At 33.9% G+C, this 25,000-nt stretch overlaps 1 protein-coding gene across 4 annotated transcripts in view; it reads left to right on the forward strand.

The window, feature by feature from the left end:
- The window catches only part of LOC135225888 (ligand of Numb protein X 2-like), a 668,030-nt gene that overhangs the window by 118,070 nt on the left and 524,960 nt on the right, over positions 1-25,000 (forward strand). The window contains exon 1 of one of the 4 annotated variants that reach the window (XM_064265462.1): positions 23,400-23,910. The exons of the other annotated variants lie outside the window; for them this stretch is intronic. The gene's annotated coding sequence lies outside the window, so the exon portion shown is untranslated. Of the gene's footprint in view, positions 1-23,399; positions 23,911-25,000 lie in introns of those variants that run through there. 4 annotated transcript variants of the gene reach the window in all.

Genomic DNA, 25,000 nt, shown 5'->3' on the forward strand with positions numbered 1-25,000 from the left:
ATATATATATGTATATATATATATACACATATACATGCATACATTTATGCGCATGTAAGTTACACATGAATCTATTTCTCTCGGACTTGGAAAAAATACATACTAATGTCCACTTGATTTCTTATTATCCTATGCAACCCACAATCAACGTGTACTGCACTGAAACGTCATGTTTTCTGATGTTTTAGTTTATATTTTTATTTATTTATTTGTTTGTTTATTTATCTACTTTTCTAATACTGAATCTTTCTCTATATTTTTGTTCCAGTTTCTGTTCTTTTTCTTTCGAATGAAACACCATCTTGTGTAGAAGCTTGAATTTCAAGTCATTGGCTGCTGTGGTGGGCTTGTTCCATTTGAATAGGTTTTAGGTTTCAGCTTCTGAATAATAATAATAATAATAATAATAATAATAATAATAACCTTTGGAAGCTTGTGGTGGCTTGATCCATATAAATGGGGTTATCTTCTGAATAATGATAATAATAATATTGATAATGATAATAATAATGTTATTTTTTCAGCTGGATGAAATTGAATGAAAATTTGAATGACAAATTCACAAAAATGAAATTCTTAAATCTAACACCACATTGTTTTCGTCGGCTTCTTTGTAAACAAAAACTACGCAAACTTTTTTTATTTATATATATATATATTTTTTACCTATTCTTTCCTCTGCAGATTTAATTTTTTTGTCTTTCCAGTTTCCAGTGTCCAGGCCTCAAAGGGTTCTCTAACTCTTTTATGTTTTCTGTTCTGTCTTTTCGCTGCCCACAGAGACTTGCTCTTTTCATTGAGGGGGGGGGGGGTGGGGTTTCTCGTTCTCGAGTTTGTTTTGAAATGTTTTGAGAAAATTAAAGTACTCTGTTTAATTTATTCTTTTTGTCTGGAAAGTAATTCATTTAGTCACTGTTTTGTAAGAACGGAACGGGGCATTCCGTATATGACACACGTGTGTGTATATATATATTATATATATATATATATATATATATATATATATATATGTATATATATATATATATATATATATATATATATATATATATATATGTATATATATATACATATATCTATATATATATATATATATACATATATACTTATATATATATATATATATATATATATATATATATACATATATATATATATATATATATGTATATATATATATATATATATATATATATATATATATATATATTATCTATATATATATATATATATATATATATATATATATATATACATACACACGTGTGTGTCATGTACGGAATATATATATATATATATATATATATATATATATATATATATATATATATATATATATATATACTACTGCTGTAGGTGACAACCCACCTATTACTGCAGATATTGCAGCATGGGGGTTGCAGTGTTTCATCAAAATTAGAGAAGAAGTATTCTTGGGGGAATTTTTGGATCCACCAGTGACCCTGAAAAAGGTCAAGGTTTGTTTAATAAAAAAAAAAAAAAAAAAACAAAACAAAAAAAAAGATGTAATCAGCCACCAACCCTTGAAGAAGACTATTCCTAGAAATCTGTATCAAATTGAGAGAGAAGATGAAACAGTGATCTTGAGATAACAAGTTCAGGCAAACATCATTCTGGCCAGATAATCGTCTCTCATTTTTTCGTTTTCAAGTTTTTTTTTAGTTTTCTAGACAAAGCGCTTCAGCTTTTCATAATATATTACGTATCAAAATTTCAGCCGCCTGCGTTGTCAGGTTTTCCAAACAGAATTTCCTCCAAAAATGAGCTACTTTTAAGCTGTGAATAGTATCAAAATCTTTGAAGGCTAGTTGCCTCAGAAAGGGGGGGGGGGGGGTGGGGGGGGGGGGTGGCAATGGCTGGCGCCAGTTCATCAAACTAGGGACGAAAACGAGAGCGCCGAAGGAAAGATTCTTTTAGGTAAACTTGTGACCTCGCAAAACAGAATAGCTGCTTTTCTTCCGGATCAGTCAGATTAATCTTTAAATTATATAAGCCTAAAAAAGTACTAAACCTAGAGTGGGGTAGTGTCGTCAGTGCATCTCACGTGGTACACTGTAGGCATCACTTAAAGGTATTTGCAGCGTCCCATTGGTTCCTACACACACCTCCTTTCATTCGTTTTACTGTACCTCTTCCATTGATTTTCTTTTTTGTACATCCTTTTTTTCAAACCACCTACGCTGGAATGACCTCATAGGTGGTCCAGCGCTTGGTCTTAGGCCTAAATTCTATACTCTGTTCTATTCTTTACCCATGAGTATATTGTGGCAAAAAGTTAAGCCGCTTGTTTACCAAAACACAAAACTAGATAAAAAAAAAAAAAAAAAAGGGCACAAAACGCTAAAATACTATCCTGTATATCATCCCAGGTAGCGGCACGTGGATAAATGGACCTCTCCTTTATCTTGGTCCCGACGGTAATGGAACAGGCAATTTCTCTCCGCCCTCTCTGAGGTATTGAAAAGAATTCACACTTCGGCTTTTTCACAATTTACTCCCAATAATAATAATAATAATAACGAAAAATTTTTGAAAAAAATATCCGTACACACTGGCTTCCAGATATCATTTTGATATTATAATGACATCAAAATACGATGACACATTACTATAGTAGATTTACATCAACCGTGTATGTGATGTGTAGGCCAGTCCCTTACGACGATCCTGAATGGCTGTTGATAAGCCAATCACAGTGCTGGAAACTCTCAGTCTCTCCCGAGAGAGTTCACATAGACAGGATCTATGTTTCTCCGCTGCTGAGGGATACGTCTTTCAAAGGTATCCCTCAGGAGAGGTGGAACATACATCCTTCCTATGTGAACTCTCGAGAGAGACTGAGAGTTTCCAGCCCTGTGATTGGCTTATGAACAGCCAATCAGGAGCGTCGTAAGGGACGGGCCTAGACATCAAATGCACCGTTGATGTGAATCTACTATAGCGCTCTCTTCTTGCAGAATGCATAATACGCAAAGATAACAGTAACGAAAAGAAAAAATAATAACGGATAAAGTTAAAGAAAAAAAAAAGTATTCGTACAAACTGGCTTTCAGATGACCGCTGTTCTCTCTCTCCCAGATGAAAGGAATGCGGCCGATTTAGATCTGGACTGGCTGGAACGCCCGACTGTTTCCGGTGGGCGTTCTGGAAAGGTTTAGGACGTGGGAGGTAAATGGGGTTTTCTTGCTGAAAGGAGAGAGAGAGAGAGAGAGAGAGAGAGGCTTAGTAGTATGAAGTGTTGGAATTGTGTTTGTGTGTGTGTGTGTGTGCATGAATATTTTCATTGTAAAGGCTTGGACTGGACATAATGATCATGTTAATAGCGTTAGTTTCAATCAAATGGAATTGAAGAGAAATTCATATGAAAACTACAAGAAAAACGTTGTTTAATCAATAGAAATTCTGTTTTAAATTTATGAGGAGAAACGTTGCAAGACAATTACAGAAATTCATATTTATATTTATTAGGAAAAAAAATACTTAATAGGAAAGTCGTTAAAACAACAGACATTCATATTTAAACTTATTTGGAAAAACATTGTTAAATTAACAGAAATTCATATTTAAACTTATTTGGGAAAACATTGTTAAATTAACAGAAATTCATATTTAAACTTATCAGGAGAAGCGTAGTTAACCGATTAAGCTTTACACAATCAGAGGCACACAGCGCGCGTGCCTTCTGTTCATGCCTGCATTGACGTGTAATTATATTTTTCATTACGATCAGTGTATGAGTTCGTATACCTCATTACCTGCTCGTTCACACTGACAGGCAAGTTTGATGATCAATAATCATAACGTTGAGACCTGTCACATAAATTCGCGGAATTAAAAAAAATGTAGTATTCTAATTGTCAGAAAGTGAATGCAGTTCGAAAAATAACGTTAATTATTATGCAGTTAATAATTTTAAATGGTATGCAGATGAATGCACAACTTTATGAAGGAACTTACTGTAATTTACAAATAGGATTTTGTTGAAAAAAGTAAATGAATTGAAATGCGACTTTCGTGTGAAAAGAAATTAAAGCATTTTAAATAAGGTTCCGCTAAAATTTTAGAATAACTTATTGCGTTAGTTTGCTTTGTGTGCGGTATTTTTTATTGGGATCACGTATGAGTCAGTGAAATTTTATTGCTAAAGGTGAAAGGTGTTGGACGTATCGAGTTAAATGTTCGAGTATCATAATTATATATATATATATATATATATATATATATATATATATATACTATATATATATATATATATATATATATATATATATATATTAATACACACACGCACACATGATGGTACATGTATGTATATATATATATATATATATATATATTATATATATATGCACACACGCACACATATATACATGTATATATATATATATATATATATATATATATATATATATATATATATATATATTTGTGTGTGTGTACATATATTATCATATCGAATTTCATATTTGTTGGTGCAACATTGCTACGCACGTTTAGTGTCCTTGCGTTCGAGGGTGTGTTTGAGAGAGAGAGAGAGAGAGAGAGAGAGAGAGAGAGAGAGAGTTACCCAAGATGTTTATTTCCGTTATGAAGCCAGGTTGAGGGCGTCAGTACTTGTCTGCCAGACATCACTGATTTTTTAATGCTTGTCACCGACGCTAATAGCATCGATAAGAAGCTCTTTGTTATGAGTGCTGATGGAGGCCTTTTTTTAGCGCCTTCTTTTTGTTTTTTTTTGTTTTTCATCTAGCTTTGCTTTGTGTTTGTTTGGTAACACCCTCTCCGCCGCAGACAGCTATATTGGGAAACGCCCCTTTTTGAATAAGTTGAATAAGTTCTCTTCACGGAAGAATTCTGACGCAGAGGACAATTAGATTGACACAATGGCACCGAGAACATTTTTAGATGGTGAAATGCAAGGTCATCTCGTAACAAAATTCTCTCTCTCTCTCTCTCTCTCTCTCTCTCTCTCTCTCTCTCTCTCTCTCTCTCTCTCTCTCTCTCTCTCATGCGTCCCTTTCGGATTTGACGTGAAAGATATGCCAGTTTATATTAGAGCACTGTGAATGTTTTGATTTTTAATGGCGAAAACTTTAACGTATTTTTATATGGTCAAGGAAGGCATTGTGTTATAGAGAATATATATATATTCAGCTGGGTTCATATATACACGTATATATATATATATACATTGCAATGTTTAGCCATATATTTATGACCATCATCAGGGCAATGCTACATAGTTCTTTAACCAATTCTACATTACTGTATAAAAGGCATGTAGTATCCTTTTTCCTTTGGGGAAGAAGGGGGGGGGGGGGTTGCCGCCAGTGCACTCATGCGGTGCACTGCAGGCATCATAAAGGTTCTTTACAGCGTTCCGTTCGGCCCCTAGCTTCAAGCTCCTTCATTCCTTTTTACTTTACTTCCGTTCATATTCTCTTTCTTCCATCTTACTCTTCATTCTCTCCTAACAATTGATTCATGGTGGAACTGCGAGGTTTTCCTCCTGTTACAACTTTCAAACCTTTTTGCTGTCAGTTTCCGTTTCAGTGCTGAATGACCTCATAGGTCCCAGCGCTTTGCCTTTGTCGTAAATTCAATATTATCTTCTCAACAACTCAGTGGTGTATTTTGTTATATACAAGGCCAAGTTTTATATGGATGCATAAAAATATTTCAGATTCTAACTTTCTGCTAGAGCTCGCGATTATTATTATTATTAATTTTTTTTTTTTTTTTTTTTTGCTGTATCACAGTCCTCTAATTCGACTGGTTGGTATTTATAGTGTGGGGGTTCCGGGGTTGCATCCTGCCCCCCTCCTTAGGAGTCCATCACTTACTTACTATGTGCGCCGTTTCTAGGATCTTGGGATCGTGCCTATTGTTCCTATGATTATGGGTACAGTTCCACTGGCATATCCCATATCCTTCTTATTTCTATTTTCAGGTCTTGATACTTATCCATTTTTTTCCCTTTCTTTCTCTTCAACTCTGGTGTCCCATGGTATTGCGACATCAGTGTGTGATACTTTCTTCTTGATTTTGTCAATCAACGTCACTTCTGGTCTATTTGCACGTATCACCCTATCTGTTCTGATACCATAGTCCCAGAGGATCTTTGCCTGATCGTTTTCTATCACACCTTCAGGTTGGTGTTCGTACCACTTATTACTGCAAGGTAGCTGGTGTTTCTTGCACAGGCTCCAGTGGTCCAGTGCAAGTGCCGGACATTCGCTTGCTATGTGGTTTATGGTTTCATTTTTCACTTCCTACATATGGGAGAAATGTTATTTCCATCTATCGTTCTTTAGACATATCTGGTTCTTAGGGCCTGATCTTGTGCGCTGTTGTCATTCCTTCAGTTTCCTTCTTGAGCTCTCCCCTCAGTAGCCATTGCCACGTGTCATCATCGCTGGCTAGTTCTTTTGTCTGTCTCATGTATTGTCCGTGCATTTGTTTGTTATGCCATTCCTATGTTCTGCTTGTCTTTCTCCTGGTCTCTGTATATTTCTGGTTCTTCGTCTGCTTTAATCAGTCCTTCATCCCATGCACTCTTGAGCCACTCGTCTTACTGGTCTTCATATATTGCCCCAGTGCTCTGTTCTTGATGTTGACGCAGTCCTCTATGCTTAGTAGTCCTCTCCCTCCTTCCTTTCGTGTTATGTATAGTCTGTCCGTATTTGCTCTTGGATGTAGTGCTTTGTGTATTATCATATGTTTCCTGGTTTTCTGGTCTATGCTGCGAAGTTCTGTCTTCGTCCATTCGACTATTCCTGCGCTGTATCTGATAACTGGCACTGCCCATATGTGTTTTTTTTTATGGCTTTTTATCATATTTCCGGCGTTGAGTTTTTGACTTGAGTATCGCCTTGAGTCTCTGCATATATTCTTTCCTGATCGTGTCCTTCATCTCTTGATGTTTTTATATCTCCTCCTTCCATTATTCCCCTGTATTTGTATCCAGTCTTATCTATGTGTGTGATGTTCCCATCTGGTAGCTTTATCCCTTCAGTCCTTGTTACTTTGCCCTTTTGTATGTTGACTAAGGCACATTTTTCTATTCCAAACTCCATCCTGATGTCCCCAGATACAATCCATACAGTCTGGATTAGGGTATCTATTTCCTTGATGCTCTTACCATACAGCTTGATGTCGTCCATGAACATCAGATGGTTAATTCTGTTTGCCTCTTCTTGAGTTTGGATCCCAGCATCCATCTTCTGAAGTACTTTTTGTCACATGGGAATCATGGGCTACTACGAAGAGTAGTGGGGGCGGTGTTGAGGTGCCCAAGGGAAGATCCTCTCCTAATATTAACTCTGCTAGTCTTATTCAGAGCCTGTAAGTATTGTATTCCAGTTTGCGCATTGTATTTTTGAGGAAGCTGATGGTGTTTTCCTCTCGGCCATATATTTTTCAGGTATTCTATTAGCCATGTGTGTGGTACCATGTCGAAGGCTTTCTGATAGTCTATCCATGCCATGCTTAGGTTGGTTTTCCTTCTCCTACTGTTCTTCATTACCATTTTGTCTATCAGGAGCTGGTCTTTGTGCCCCTACACCTTCCCTTCTGCAGCCTTCTGTTGGTGGGGGATGGTGTTTTGTATCCTCTAGGTGGTTGTATAGCCTTTCGCTGATGATACCTGTTAGTAACTTCCACATTATTGGTAGGCAGGTGATAGGCCTGTAGTTACTGGCTATATTTCCCTTACTCTTGTCTTTCTGGACTAAGGATGTTCTTCCTGTGGTCATCCATTTGGGCGCATGGTGATTTGTGATACAATGCTGGAGTTGTTCTGCTATTCTTGGGTGTAGGGCCTTGAAGTTTTTGAGCCAGTATCCATGGACTTCATCGGGACCTGGGGCTTTCCCAGTTGGGCATTTTCTTTATTATTATTATTATATTATTATTATTATTATTATTATTATTATTATTATTATTATTATTATTATTATTATTATTATTATTATTATTATTTGTGTATCTGGAAACACACCTTCTTCCAAACATTTTTTATTGAATATAATGGCAGAATTTACCGAATTTATTTTGTAGAAAATTAGTAGAATTTAGAGAATTCTGTACAAATAACTTTGTAAATTCTGCCATTATATTCAATAAAATATTATTATTATTATTATTATTATTATTATTATTATTATTATTATTATTATTATTATTATTATTTTTATTGTTGTTAAGAAATTCACAGTTTCGTGAAAATAAATTGTTAAAAAATATCCACAATTATATATTAAACATATCTTTCTATGTAAAATACGTTAAAAAATATTCACAATTATATATTAAACATATATTTCTATGTAAAAATATATTTTTACATAGAAATATATGTTTAATATATAATTGTGGATATTTTTTAATTATTATTATTATTATTATATTATTATTATTATTATTATTATTATTATTATTATTTATTATTATTTATTATTATTATTATTATTATTATTATTATTATTATTCGGAAGGTGAACCTATTCATTTGACACATGCCCACCTTCGGGGCCACGTAACTAATAGGAATCGTGACTTCTGTTCCGTTCTGTTCCGTTTACGTGTTCTGGTGTTTCATATCCATTCGGTTGTGTGTTTTGCAGTCGAATCACTGGAGAGGATTTCCTGGAAAGGCCATGAGTAGCTGGTCTCTCTCTCTCTCTCTCTCTCTCTCTCTCTCTCTCTCTCTCTCTCTCTCTCTCTCAGTGTGTATGGTTCAGTTAATAATATCTGATTTTCACTGTCAAATTTGTCAGCTTCTCTTTGTAAATATGCTCTCTCTGCTCTCCTCTCTCTCTCTCTCTCTCTCTCTCTCTCTCTCTCTCTCTCTCTCTCTCTCTCTCTCTCTCTTCCAACATCATGGTCTCGTCATATATTCCTATCTATGAAATGTTTTTTTTTTCTCTTTCCTCCACATCATGAAATCGTCATATATTCCTATCTATGAAATGGTTTTTCATATTCTCTCGTTTTCTCTCTCTTTCTCTCTCTCTCTCTCTGCAGCAGACGTTCATGACATGACCCAATTATATTCTCGAACATAGCTGGACTGCGGTTCGGGAAGTTTAAATTTTATTTCTTTTTCTGGGACGATATAAATTATATATATATATATATATATATATATATATTATATATATTTATAATATTTTATATATTTATATATTTATATATTTATATATATATATATATATATATATATATATATATATTACTCATACATATACATATACATACATATAATTGTAATAGCCACAATGCCCTTTTGAATAATCGAATTCTTTGCTTTTTTTTTTTTTTTTTTTTTTTTTTTTTTTTTTTTTTTTTTTTTTTTTTTGTTTTTTTTTTTTTTTTTTTTTTTTGTTTTTTTTTTTTTTTTTTTTTTTTTTTTTTTTTTTTTTTTTTTTTTTTGATACGTTTTGTCACTACAACGCCTTAAGATCCAATTGCAAGAATGTGAAGAAATTATGATGGGCTACCGTAATCACGACAAGGTCTCGCGGGTCCGTTTCCCGCTACTAGACACCTTAATTTCTTCATACTCTTGCACTTGGATCTTAAGGTTTTGTAGCGGACAAGCGTATCGAAAAAAAGCGCGAAGAATTCGAGAAGTTTAAAGGGTATTGTGGCTATTTCAATTACATATTTATTTATCCTGGTAAAAATGACCAGTAGATTCTACAGACACATACACATACATACATATATATATATATATATATATATATATATATATATATATATATAATATATAATAATATATATATATATATATACATTTCTACATAAATGGAAGAATATATATTTTGATGGGCATTTTTTATGGCCGGTTTGATTTGGATCTGGAAAGAATACAGATAATATTTTAAAACCAATTAATTTGTTTTTAAAGGCTGAAATGAAACTTATAACGTCAGGTATATGTGAATCTTGGTTTCCTTTGATGGGTGTTGGATGGTTTCTGAATCTGGCTTGATTAAGGACTTACACTAACAATATCTCTCAGTTGAGTTTTCATTTAACCATTCAAGTTTTTCTCTTCTGAGATCGATAGATATGAACTCTCGTGTGATTGATGAACTGACGAATTCCATCAGCTTCATCAATTAACATTTGGGAGAAATCTGAGTGGCGTATCGATGCTTATTTACATTTTTAGATTTTAATAATAATAATAATCAGCTTTTCCTTTTGTCTTTAAGGCTACTTCACAGCTATAGGGAACAGACTATGAGGTAACCATGTAAAAAAATAAAAAACTGTAGATTTTAGGTCATGTTGTTCAGTTTACACTGAGTTCAGCTTGAAACATTTCATGTTGGCACATTTATATACATTATATACAATTGGGATTTACCTGATGGGTCACGCTAGATTATGCGGTAGAGCTCATTCGTGTATTTTAATATCTATTATATAATATAATATATATATATATATATATATATATATATATGTATATGTCAATTACCTATTTGTATGTACATGTATATATATATACTTATGAATAAATGAATTTTATATATATATATATATATATATATCTAATATATATATATAGTATATATATATATCTGTGTGTGTGTGTGTGTGTGTGTGTATGTGTGTATATATGTGTATATATATGCGTATCTATCATATATATATATATTATATATATATATATATACAAGTATCAAAAGCCCATTAAAACTATACTTCGGTGGACTAACTTCCACCCTTATCAAGTAGCTTTAAACTAGAGTGTTTTTAATGGCCTTTTATACTTTGAGACGAATTCTGTCTTAAAAGAAGAATTTATCTACACATACTACACACACACACGCATACACAAATATATATATATATATATATATATATTTATATATATATATATATATATATATATATATATATGTATGTATGTATGTATATATAAATATATATATATGTATATATATTATTGCAACTTATTTCACTTATAATTTGCTCATCTCCGCAAACAATGGAGACACGGCAAGCAAAATTAGACCTGTAATTTTCAAATACCTTCAAGTTTTCATTCCATGAGTTTACATATTTTAATTTTCCCCATTTTCTCATTTTATTTCTGTTGTTGGTGACCTTTTTTTTTGAACGAAAGGGAGAGAGAAACGAGGTAAGAAAAGAGAAATAAACATTACCGGAGTCATTAGGGCTAAAGAGTGAGCGCTCTGGAAAAAAGACGGAAAGACAAATAGAAAAGTTTTTCCAGGCGAAAGTCAGACGGTAAAAAGTGTAATGAAACTAAGAGTTTTACTCTCGAAAAGCTTTTTCTTCAGTTAGTTATGAGCATGCAACTTTTTTTTTTTTTTTTATTACTCTGTGTTTTGGATGCAGAGCAACATTTATTTTATTTTTTTTTTTATTTCTGGAAGCTTAAAAGAACAACTAAAAAAATGGTGCAATTTAAAAGTCCAACCTGGAAAATGCATTGTTTTTATTTATTCATTTTTGAGATTTCTGAGACTAAAAAAAAAGTACGATTCAAATATTCTTTATATTTATGTTATTTCTGGAATCTAAAAAATAAAAAAAAGCGTATGATTCAAAAGTCCATCCTGGAAAATGTTTTTGGAAACAAACATTTCCATTGTTTTTTTTTTTTTTTTTTTTTTCGCAGGCACAAAACCGCACCAGTTTATATGGGGGTTGTGTGTCTCATTTCATATGCATTTCAGAAAGAACTCCTCTGAAATTGCAATAGATGAGCGCAGTGGAGGTCTGGGCGGAATTCCTGTTTTATGAATTCAGATGCATCGGCTGTCATTCGTTTAAAAGAGAACGAAGGGCGGTCCGTAATTGTATTGGTATCATTCTGTAATGGTAGCAGGATTAGAAACTGTATGTATGTTAAAACTAACGCAGAATAAACAGGGAAAAAGTTGATATTCAAAAGCAAGTAAAATTTTACTACCATCAATTTGCAATGGTAGGGGATTCACAAAAAAGTTAATGCTTAAAATAGGTCAAATTTCATTACTGTTATTTTTAATGGGCGAAGGTTTATATAAATGTATTGACGTTTAAAGAGGCACTCTATCACATAATATAAATCTTAATAATCGTCAGTATTTTGGGAATGCATTAGGGATCACTTTTTTGTTTTTAGAGTTTTTAGCCAGAGATAGTTTGTTATATTTGAATATCAACTTCATTTTAGGTTCATCGTCGTACCTTGGAAGGGCTGTAGTTAATTCGTGACAGTTTTCTGGTTTTTAAGCATAGCCGGACACCCCCCCCCCCGCCCCCCCCTCTCTCTCTCTCTCTCTCTCTCTTGTGTCTTTTTGGTCCTTGGGGTAAAAGTAACATACGTATCACGTGTTAGTGTGACTATAGGCATGAACTTATATAGGTATATATATATTACACACACACACACACACACACACACACACACACACACACACACACACACATATATATATATATATATATATATATATAGTATATGTGTGTTTGTGTGTGTGTGTATATTATGTTGTTGTTTCTGTGCTTGTATTTGCTCTCACACACACAGTTTCATCAGCGCATATGATTGTATGCACATGTACTCAGTTTCATGTGTGCATATAAATGCATGGACATGCGCATACGCACTGCATTTCTTTCCTACGAAATTAGACGTCGCACGTCTGGGGTGATGGAGCCAATGACTGGTTTTTCAAGAGACTTCGACCTATAATTTTGTCACAAGGTCGTTGTTATGACGTCAAAGAAGATGAGGGAATTTCTTAGTTTTTTTTTATTTTTAAATTTATTTCTGACTCTTAATTTCTCATATGTATATTTTGGTTGACTTGGCTGCTTGCTCCTCAAATAGGGGTTCGTTTGGGGCCTGTTTTCATCAATAATATTCGCCTCCATCCGTCTTGTTCGTCTTCACTTCAAAGTCTCTCTCTCTCTCTCTCTCTCTCTCTCTCTCTCTCTCTCTCTCTTCTCTCTCTCTCTCTCTCTCGTTACGTTTATTTTGATTGGAAACATTGCATGTTTGCTTCTTATGCAGCATATGTATATATCTCTTTGAATAGTTTGATTTATTGCTTCAGGAACTGATTGAATCGCAAAGGTAATTGAGAGGTAATATTTTTTATATAAAAATAGTATATTATATATATATATATATATATATATATACTTATATTTAATAATTTGATTTATTGCTTCAGGAACTAATTATAAGGCTTTAACATTTTGAATCCTTAATTTAATTGAAAAGCAATATATTTTTGTACATATAAAATACTGTTTTGCCGTGTACTCCTATATGGCATGAAATTGTTCTTTTGAAACCTATTTCGATAACTGTTTTGCGTTACGAAATTTTTGCTTTTTAGTCATTTATTAATTTTGTTATATAGATTTGATAGAATAATGGAGGAATTGTGAGACTGAAGGTGTACTATTTTCTTTTATAATAAGCGATCTCGATTGTGGATTATCGAATAAGTGCAATAGATAATTTATTTTGAAGTATACCAAAGACTTCAAACTTCCCATGCCCATAGATTAAGTTTGGAAGTAGTGAACACGAGAGTCAGTCGGTGTAATTAGTCCTCTACTCTTATACACGCCACTCTTTTGCACAACGTGGAATTCTCTGCATTCCTCCGTGTTTCAATAATCATTTAACTAGGATGAAGAGTGTATATGTTTAATAAACCGAGCTCGATTTGAACAGTTATAGTTGCCAGGGACTTATCAGGAAAGTAGTGAATACGAGAGTTAGTGGGTTTGACTAGTCCTCCTCTATCCTATTTTTTTTTCATATAAAACGTGTAATTCTCTTCATTCCTCTGTGTTTCCGGACTCATTTAACTCATCGGGTTTTAGTAGTGGATTTCCTAGGATTAAAGGTGTATATGTGGGTTCTGTTCCCAGCTAGGTTGTATACGAAGTATAAGCAAACCGGTTTATCCGCCCCGGATGGATTGGGGTAGGGTAGGGGAGACAGCAGCTCGTAATAATAATAATAATAATAATAATAATAATAATGAAGCTGACGCACATATTGGCACAAGGAGTAAACCATCTTTCGGACACTGACTCCAACCACCTGTGCAAATCCTTTCTTGACGAGGTTGAATGATTTCGTCAATAAGATTTCTCACTTTTTTGAGAGAGAGAGAGAGAGAGAGAGAGAGAGAGAGAGAGAGAGAGAGAGAGAGAAAGGGTTCAAACCATGTGAAAAGAAAGTGCTTTGGCATGCTAATCATTTCCGCATGACGTTGCTTAATGAGAGAAGAAGAAGAAGAAGAAGAAGAAGAAGAGAGAGAGAGAGAGAGAGAGGGGGTGTGGTGATGTTTGCTTTGAAGGTTTTTATTGAGGCAAAAAAGCAGGTAAGGATTAAAAAATGAAGAAGAAAGAGGAAGAAGAAAAAGAAGAAGAAGAAGAAGAAGAAGAAGAAAGAAGAGAGAGAGAGAGAGAGACTTTGCTTTGAAGGCTTTTGAGGAAAAAAACCAGGTAGGTAAAGATAGAGAGAGAGAGAGAGAGAGAGAGAGAGAGAGAGAGAGAGAGAGAGAGAGAGAGAGAGAGAGAGAGAGAGAGAGAAATTTTGCTTTAAAGGTAGTTATTGACTTCTCTGCAGTCGTCTTTGTGTCTCTCTTTGTGTTTGTGGAGATTTCGTGTATATATATGCTATTATATTAATATATATAGATATAGATATTACTATATATATAAGATTTTATATAAACATATATCTATTATATACTCACCACACACACTCACACACACACACACACACACACACCACACCCACACACACACACACACACATATATATATATATATATATTATATATATTATATATATATATATTTTAAACATTTACACCTGATTTCTTCAACAATAATAATAATAATAATAATATAATAATAATAATAATAATAATAATAATCAATAATAATAATAATAATAATAATTAATGATAATAGTAGGATGAGGTACTAAAATCTTGAAGAAATCTACAGTGGTGTAATTGTAATATATATATTATATGCATACATACAGACATATATATATATATATATAATATATATATATATATATATATAATATATATATATAAAACATTTACTCCACTGTTGATTTCTTCACCAATAATAATAATAATAATGCCGAGTGGAGAAGAAGATTGTTATCCTTGAATAGATAGCCACTGATGGAAGGAGGAAGAGAGAGAAAGAGAGATAACATCTGCCGGTTGATTGATGGCCAAGTTCGATTCTGCTTTAATGTGTTTTCGGAAAATATTCTATTTTTTTAGTCTTCTTGAGGACGAACGACTCCTTTGCTTGTGTTCGCTTAAGAGGACGTGAGTAATGGTTTCCACCATTTGGTCTGGACGAAGTGTTTGTAAATATATGTGTGTGTGTGTGATATGACCCAGTATTGCTACTTAGGTTAGAATGATGTATGTGTGTGTGCGTCTGTGTGTTCGTGTGTGTGAATAATTTTACGGAAGTTAGGTCAAATGAAAAAAGTAAAAAAATAAAAAAAAAACTGCTGCGACCCAGCGATATAAAATATTTGCTCTCTTGAGGGTATTTCTAGTTGAGAGGTCATCTAAATCAAGAAAGATGGTAAGTATGTATATTCGCATACTTATAGTCGGTTAAGTGCGAGTTTCATCTCACGGTGTGTGAGAGTGTATTAAGATGAAGATCATGAATGTTATGTGCGCTTGTTTCTCACTAAATCTGCGTTCATGCATTCGTGAATGCTAAATTGTATTATATGTCGCTAGTAATTCCTATGTAAAGATTTGTACCGTCCAGTCATGCTGCTCTTACTTTTATCTGTTTAATCATGCGCTCATTAATATCTACTTTTCTATATATATGTATCCACCAGAACAGAATTAAAATAGTTAAGGCGAGAGTGAGGCTGTTAAAAATGGCAACAAAGCAGACGTGTTAAATTGAGACAAAAAATAGCCATTATTATAAAATATAAGAGAATATATATATTTTTTCATATTTGTAATCACTGAGACTTAAACGTCAGTGTATCTACAAATATAAAAAAAAATTTCTATTATGTTTTAAAATAATGGCTGTTTTTTGTTTCAGTCTAACACAGCTGATTTGCTGCTGCACTTTTGAGTGAGACACAGACGTCACACTCAAAGTGCTAGCTTAGATACAAAAGATGACAGTTAAGAAGAAAGGGTCTTATATTTAATTCGTTCAGTTTAAAACCCTGTATTGACTTATTGTTGACCCTTTTTCCATTTTTAAAACATTGCAGTATTGTCATAAGTCCTAATACACTCGGCGTTCTTTTTAGCATACACAGAGAGAGAGAGAGAGAGAGAGAGAGAGAGAGAGAGAGAGAGAGACTCCCCCCTCCTTCCTCTTAATCATCTTGTATCAACTGGTTGGTCATTTTTCAAAGTTACTCTGTTGGCCTAACCAATCCTGCTGGGATTAATTGGTTTGACGCTATCCTCTCTTCGTGCTGTTTCTGACCGTTTCGATCAGATTCTCATTAATCTTTCTCATTTCGAGAGACATATCCTTCTCTGTTGTTAAATTGATGCATGTCCATATATATATATATATATATATATATATATATATATATATATATATAATATATCTTATATATAATATTATATGACTGTGAAGTATTTTCTGTCAAAACAGAAATGCCATCTAATAAAAGGAGCCCATAAAAACCCAAAAGGTCGAAGATATATATATATATATATATATATATATATAGATATATATATATATATATATATATATATATATTATATATATATATCTATATATTAGTATATATATATATCTATATATACATATATCATATATATATATATATATATATATTATATATATATATATATATATATATATATAAGGTATAACTGAATCACGAAAGTTTGGAACGTGATAAATGCAAAAATAAAGGTATAAGCCACGAAGGAAAGTGAAACACTGGAGTAACTGCAAGTTCTTTCGACTCAACGTCCTTTACTGTGAAATGTTTTCTGTCAAAACAGAATGCCATCTCATAAAAGGAGCCCATAAAAACCCCAAGAGTTAGAAGGTAAATACGTACTATACATTTCAAGAAGGTTAATACGTACTATACATTTCAAGAAGGTTAATACGTACTATACATTTCAGAGACAACGTCTCCCTCAACAGGCAGGTAAAGAATTAAATAAGAAATACAGGAAGCGGTATTTATATACCAGAGATCAGCCGTTACATGTCTGTGTTTGTGTGTATACATATGTGAAATATAAAGACCATGAGTAGGCTAGATTATATGTTCTACGGACGTTAATAAGATAATCGCCTGACAACTCACTTTGACGAAGAACCACAAAGATGAATTGAGCCTATAAGGAAAGTACGGTATGTCTGAGGTTGTATTCAGATTAAAGAACTGTTGTTCCAATGTCTGACACAGTAGGCCAGAGCCCATATTAAGACTGGAAGGGGAGACAGGGAGTCTCACGTTTCCTCATCGCCGTTTTTAGTCTCTGCCACTATTAAAGTTGAGAGGTCTCTGAAGAATACTGATGACTGCAGGGCTATTGGTGGACTTTGTAAGGCGTGTGGTTGATTTAATTTTAGACAGTACAGGACTGGTGCTTAGGATAATGATGGTGGTGATCGCTACGTCAAATGATGAGGCGAAGTGGATACAATATGTATATATATATATATATATATATATATATATTATATATATATATATATATAGCACATACATTTTCATATATATATATATATATATATATATATATACATATACATATATTGATTTCGTCAATAAGATTTTTTACTGTTATGTTTTATTTTTTATTTTCTTTTTTTTAGAGAGAGAGAGAGAGAGAGAGAGAGAGAGAGAGAGAGAGAGAGAGAGAGAGAGAGAGAGAGAGCTGGAAAGAAGAACGTATATCGAATGCTTCAAAGGAAGAAGAATTCGAGAATTTTATGTTGTGAGATTGAAATGGTAGTCGTGAACATAATTCAAAGAACTTCCAACGAAACAGATGCCTAAAAAAATAAGAATAACATAAAAAAATGGTTGAAAGATTTCATTCATTAAGTAAACATATTCTCGTGAATATTCAATATTCTTTCGTTCACACATTCATTTATTAAACTGATAGATTACCTTTACGGAGATTACAATGAACCACGTTTTTAAGGACGTTTCAAGTTAACATTGCAGGAGTATAGAGGTATTTTGGATTTTGGATCATAAATTAGCTTTATCCATGCTTTCTGGGAAACGACGAATTTTCAAGTATATGCAAGGTACTATAGTAGATTCACAACAACCGTGCATCCGATGTCTAGGCCAGTCCCTTACGACGCTCGTGATTGTAGGTGGAATATACATCCTGCCTATGTGAACACCCGCGAGAGACAGTTTCCAGCCCTGTGATTGGCTTATCAATAGCCGATCAGGAGCGTCGTAAGGGACTGGCCTAGACGTCAAATGCACGGTTGATGTGAATCTACTATAGTTCCCTACTAATCTCTTCGTCCTTATTTTTGTTGTTTATCAAGTAAAAATAGTATTTCTCCCTCTTTAGATCTTTTGTATATTCACGCATGTATGGCTATACTCACACACATTCATTAAAATTGTATACTATGAGATGCAAGTTAAATTCGGCCATGAGTATTGGTGTCACTTATTTGCAATGAATAAATTAAGACTTACACAATTATTTATTTCAGTCTCTTGTTAAATTTGGCCGTACGTTTTGAATAAATACTCGCACAATTATTTTTTTTAAGTTGCTTGTTAAATTCGACTGTAAGTAATGGTGTCACTTATCTGCAATAAATAATTACACAATTATTTTTTCAAGTTGCTTTTTAAATTAGACTGTAAGTATTGGTGTCACTTATCTGCAATAAACAATTACACAAGTATTTTTTTAAGTTGCTTGTTTAATTTGATCGTAAGTATTGGTGTCACATATCTGCTATAAATAATTACACAATTATTTTTATAAGTTGCTTGTTAAGTTCAACTGTAAGTATTGGTATCATTTATTTGCCATAAATAAATGATATAATTTAAGACTTACACAGCCATGTTTATTAGTGGCCTGATCAAATCGGTCAGAGGTATTGATGCCACTTATTGGCTATAAATAAATGAAGGCATAGACTGAGCAATTTCTTCTTAATGGCAGGCTCATGGACGGGTGATCTGTTGCAGAGAGGAAAACAGATTAAGAACTAGGTGGGGAAGGGGGCATAGGGTCAAAGCCCGCTGAATGCAAGGGCCAGGACTGGGTATTAAGGTCAAAGTCTCCTGAAATCAAGGGCAAGACTGGGTATGTACGTAAGAGGTGCATGATGTAAGTTTGAAAGCATGTTTTGGATAGAGAAAGGACTGTCCATTTACAAAGGTTAAATGATTTGAAATGTACTTAGATTGCTGTTTAGTGTTAAACTGTTGATATGGATGCATACATGAAATCTTTACATCTTATCCAGATTGGTAAGTACATGTAAAAAAATGTTGAATGTGGTAATGTATACATTCATTATTGCATGCCTATTTGCACACTGTAAATTATTTGAGTAGATGCACAAATGAAATCTTATTTTTGTAGTAGTTCAAATTAATAAGTACTTGGAAGAAAATATTGGATGTGGTTGTGTATACATTCATTATTGCATGCCTGTATTTATTTACAGGATTTATGTAGGGTGCTTTTTACATAGGAAATGTATACTTGCTTCCTCTCTGTCGTGAGCTAGCCCCGGTCTTTCACTTGAGAGTACAAGGCGTTAGCAACTCATCCGTACAGGTGAATTGCTAACACCCTGGACTCTCACTAGAAAAACAGACTGGTGTTCGATTCCGATGTGAGTTAGAAATGAATTTCTGTGAAACATGTTCCCATATGTTTATTCCCATATATAAATATAAATATATATATATATATTATATATATATATATACATATACATATATACACATACACATGTGTGTGTGTTATAGTATAATATGTATGCAGATGTACCAGTACAAGCGAACATACAGAGGGCTAGAAAATCATTCACTCCTGACAACTATTAAAGGGGAGGTCAAAACTCCATTTACAAATCTTGTACTTCTCTACAGGGGGCTAATGCCTTAGCTGTAGGCCCAGGTAAACTAAACTACCTTCTGGAATACATACCTACAAATATATAAATATATGTATATTCCTGAGAGTCTTGCTAGAAGAGAAAAGGAAGAAGCACAGACTGATTCAAAGATTTGATAAGAATTAGATGGTATCTGCGAACAATGCCATTGACTGTAGTAGGAATTGCACAAGAGATATACCTAAAAACACACACATATATATATATAATATATATATATATATATATATGTATGTAGGTATTGTGATATGTATGTATGTATGTATGTATGAATAATAGACACACACATACATACATTCATACATACAAATAACATGCTCTAGTGATTATAGGCTTATACATGCCATGTTCACTGCAATTTATATTTATATTATAGGGCACGTGTATTCTATAAACATCTCATTTTGGGAGCTTATACCTTTTATCATCAGTCAGTGATTTATAAGGTTGTGAAAACAGGAAAATGGCAGTAACAGTAACAGTTCACATAATCACACCCTCCTTCGGCTCTCAAGGCTCATTTTTATTCATTTATTGATTAATTTGTTAATTTATCTATTTTTCTACAAACTGGCCACTTATTCCTGTATCTGCCTTTGCCTTCTGTTACTTCATTCGAATGAGCACCAAAATATTCTTAAGAAACTTCTAGAATTTGAAGTGAGTGTGTGCGTGGTGGCTTGTTCCTTATGAATAAGGTTCTTCGTCTTCTGAATAATAATAATAATAATAATAATAATAATAATAATAATAATAATAATAATAATAATAGTTCTACAGCATGCACCGGTCCATCCATGCTGTGAGGGAATAACTAGTTGATCTTAGAAAAGAATGCGTAGTTTTATGCATCAAAATATATTATGTATGGTATAAAGACCATAGCACTGGATATTCAGACACTGAGTTATCAGTGCGCGTACTATACATGGATGAACGTATAAACATACATCATTTATGAACATTGTCTACCCGCTTGCATATTATGTAATCTCCGTCATGTACTTTGATATTAGGCATGTCGTTTTCACGGACGAATGTGCATAATGTTTATACACAGATAGGTTACGTAATGCATAATGTTTTATTGATGCTGATGCATGCCCACGCAAGGTATATATTTTGATACCAGTTCTATGCAGTGGTATGGTCACAATTAGGTTGTGTTTGAATGCCGGTTTATCGTTGTGGAGACATTTGGTGTGTTTGGTCAGTTCGTATAAATGTGTTTGATTAATTTTGTATTTTGTAATATAACTGAATCTAGAAAATTTGGAACGTCATGAATATATAAATAAAGGTAAAAATCCACAAAAGATAGTGAAACAAAGTGAAACAATGGAGTAACTGCGGCGAGGCCTTTCGACTGCTCGTCCTTTGCTAAGCAGACTGCTTAGTAAAGGACCAGAAGTTGAAAGGCCTTGTTGTGGGCGCTCCACTGTTTCACTTTTCTTCGAGGATTTTGCCTTTATTTTGCCATTTATATATATAATATATATATATATATATTATATATATATATTATATATATATGGATATATATATATATATATATATCGGCAATCAGCAGGGTCCATCAAACACATAAAAAAGTCCATGGTTTTTATTACAAAAACGTTTCGCACATAACTCAGTGCATCTTCAGTCTGTAAAATTAAAACATACTCATTAAAAATATTATAAATAACATTAAAAAGTGAATAAAAATATCAAAAAATTGAAAAAACTTAAGAATTAACTTTACTTTAAAAAACCATCACAAGAATGTGTCAAAAGTAAAAGAGAGTCCCAGTGCCTAAACAACCTGTTAGAGTGGAGAGAAGGAAGAACGAATGACCATGACTGCAGACCTACCCAAGACTTCAGTTTATGCTAGATATGAGGAGCAGCAGATACGTTGGAGTTTAAAGACGGAACCAGCCGTTTAATGTATAAAGACTCAAGGTGGTGAGGTAGTTACCGTGGCTTGTACCACCAATAATAGAAAAATGTTTCTTATCAACTTGAATCCTGCATATGGACGCATGGTTCCTATATATAATATATATATATATATATATATATATATATATATATATATATATATATATATATATATATGTATATATATGAGTGCTTAAAAAATCACAGAAGATGCACGTGACTTCATAAAGGAAAATGATAGTCAGAACAGAAATTCAAGCGCTTTCGTCTTTACTAAGACATTGTCAAAGCGCTTGGATTTCTGACTATCATTTTTTTGTGGTATTCGCTTTTATGATATATGAGTGTGTGTGTGTGTGTGTGGGTGTCTTTGTGAGACTGAGTGTGCGTTTGTATGCGTGTCGGTGTGTGTGTACGTTTGTACTTCCATGTCGCCAGAGAAATTACAAATAGTGTTGGATTGAATATACGGTTTACCTGAACGGCCTGCAATATTTAGACCTGTTTCTATTAGCGTGTGATAACATGCAAATGCTTGTTTGAGGATGGTATGTTTGTGTCTTGTTTGCCAATTCTGACTTTGTGTTTATTTGTCTCGTGTGTCTTCGTTTGTAATTCATTCCATGGCCGACTGGTAAGGTTTGTCTGCAGTATTGTTCTTTTGCCTTCATCCGACATTGCAAAGTCTCACTGGGGTTACCAAAGTTGTCTGAATTTTTAACGAGGGATTTATAAGTACCTTCAATATACCCCTAACTAAACATTGATTGGACTATTGTAGCGATTGGTTTTAATGTAAGATTGATCGTTTTGACTTCTCGAAAGTCATAGACACTGTATTTTCTAAACTTCCTCTTCCACTCGATTTGTCATTCCATTTACTCTGTCCCTCTTTATCATTATTCTCTTCCTCGATCCCTCGGAAGCTTGAGTTCGGGAGCTATGGTCGAAAATGGCAAGATGGCAGCGACCAAACATGTCTAGTGTAAACAAACCTTTCCCCTCCTCGACATAAGCTTGCCATAAGTTTAACTCCACCTATATATCGCCTCCCCTCCTGCCCCCTGGTATCTTCTCTGCACCCCTCCCTCTCACCCCACCCTTTCTTCTCTTCTAAGAGTGGACCCCTTTCCCATACCACCTGCAATTCCACTATCAGCCTCTGAGGGTATTTTTCTCCCCCCTCCTTCTCCTCCTCCTCCTCCTCCTCCTCCTCCTCTTGCTGCTTGACGCCTGATGAGAAGTCTCGCCTTCGCCCTCGTCCGCGGACTGAATTAGTGTCGAGACGTTTAGTCCAACGCAGTGGCTCCTGGTCCGACCAGTGTCCCTCCTCCTCCACCTCCTCCCCAGTGGTGGCGTTTCCCCAGTTCCTCAGCTCTCACACCTTCTGCCCCTGTGGAGTTCGTGCTGGTGTCTCAGCATCTTTGCATGTAGTTCGCGACTGTCCCAAGCCTGAATCCCCAAAAGTAGACACGCCCCTTTGCTGTTCCATCTCCAGCTCCAGTATCCTGATTAATTCCTCATACAAATCCCCACCTGTATTATACCCCATCGACTACCTCTCTCCCTTAATTCCTCGTTTATCCCAGCCTCCTTCTCTTCCTGCTCCCCTTCCTCGTCCATCTTCTTTCCTTGTACCTTTATTCGTATTCGTCCGCCGGAAGTGACAGCGAAGATGTTCGCCCAAGGTACCGAGCAGAGAGCCATGTTCAACAACTACCTCGTCATATTTGCTCTGCTGCTGATCATGTATGTGGTGTGGCAGGTGGTGTTCTAGTCAAGGTGAGTGCGTGGGTGGGTGGGTGCGTAGGTGGGCATTCAGTGGGCATTCAGTGGGCAGTTGTCTCCGGAAGGAGTTTTGGTGACGCGCCCTTAAGGAAATCGCCTCAAATCTTTGAATCGCCTTCCCTTCAAAAATAAATAAATAAAATAAAATAAGTAAAAAAAAATAAAAAAAATAATAATGATAATAAAAAAAATCGGTCGTGTCATCGCATTGCTTTTAACATGATTTCATTTCATGTCTTATTCATTTCCTTTTCTTTTTCCTGGTCACCTTTTGCTTGAATTTATTCATCTCATTTCCCTTATTACCATTTGCTTTAGTAAATTATTTTATTATTTCTTATCACCTTTGCTTTATTTTATTCATTTCCCTTTTCCTTATCACCGTTTCCTATAATTTATCAGTTTCATTTTCCTTATCACCTATCGCTTTAATATAATCTTTTTCCTTTTACTTTTCACGTTTTGCTCTGATCCCATCTTTCCCATCATTTTGGTTTCAAAGACAACGTAAGATTCATTGCCTTTGCATTGACGTGCAAAACTATGCGTGTTTTGGAAATGGAATTAAGTGACTTGTAAAAGTCTATCCGTAATTTGTGGTTATCAAAGGTTTCTGTAAAAATATAATTCATCCAAACAACACATTAGGACGGTCGAAGCTTTGGAAATTAAATTAAATTACCTTTGAAGGTCTTTCTGCAATTTAGGGTTTTCAGTAGCGTTTTGCAAAAATCTAATTCATCCAATCATAATAAGCAGACGGTTTATTCTCTCTCTCTCCTTTTTTTAAATGTAATTTAGGGTTTGCACAGTTTTCTATAAAAGATGTAATTCATCCAGACATAATATTATGACGGTTTATTTTCTCGCTTTTTTAATGTAATTTAGGGTTTTCATAGCTTTCTATAAAAAAATATAATTCAGCCAGGCTTAATATTAGGGCGGTTTATTCTCTCTTTCTTTCTCCATGTAATTTAAGGTGTTCATAGCTTTCTATAAAAAAATAATTCATCCAAACATAATACTAGGACGGTTTATTCTCTTTAAAAATGTAATTTAGGGTTTTCATGGCTCTCTATAAAAA

Source organism: Macrobrachium nipponense, chromosome 13 (assembly GCF_015104395.2).
Source record: "Macrobrachium nipponense isolate FS-2020 chromosome 13, ASM1510439v2, whole genome shotgun sequence".
Classification (NCBI taxonomy): domain Eukaryota; kingdom Metazoa; phylum Arthropoda; class Malacostraca; order Decapoda; family Palaemonidae; genus Macrobrachium; species Macrobrachium nipponense.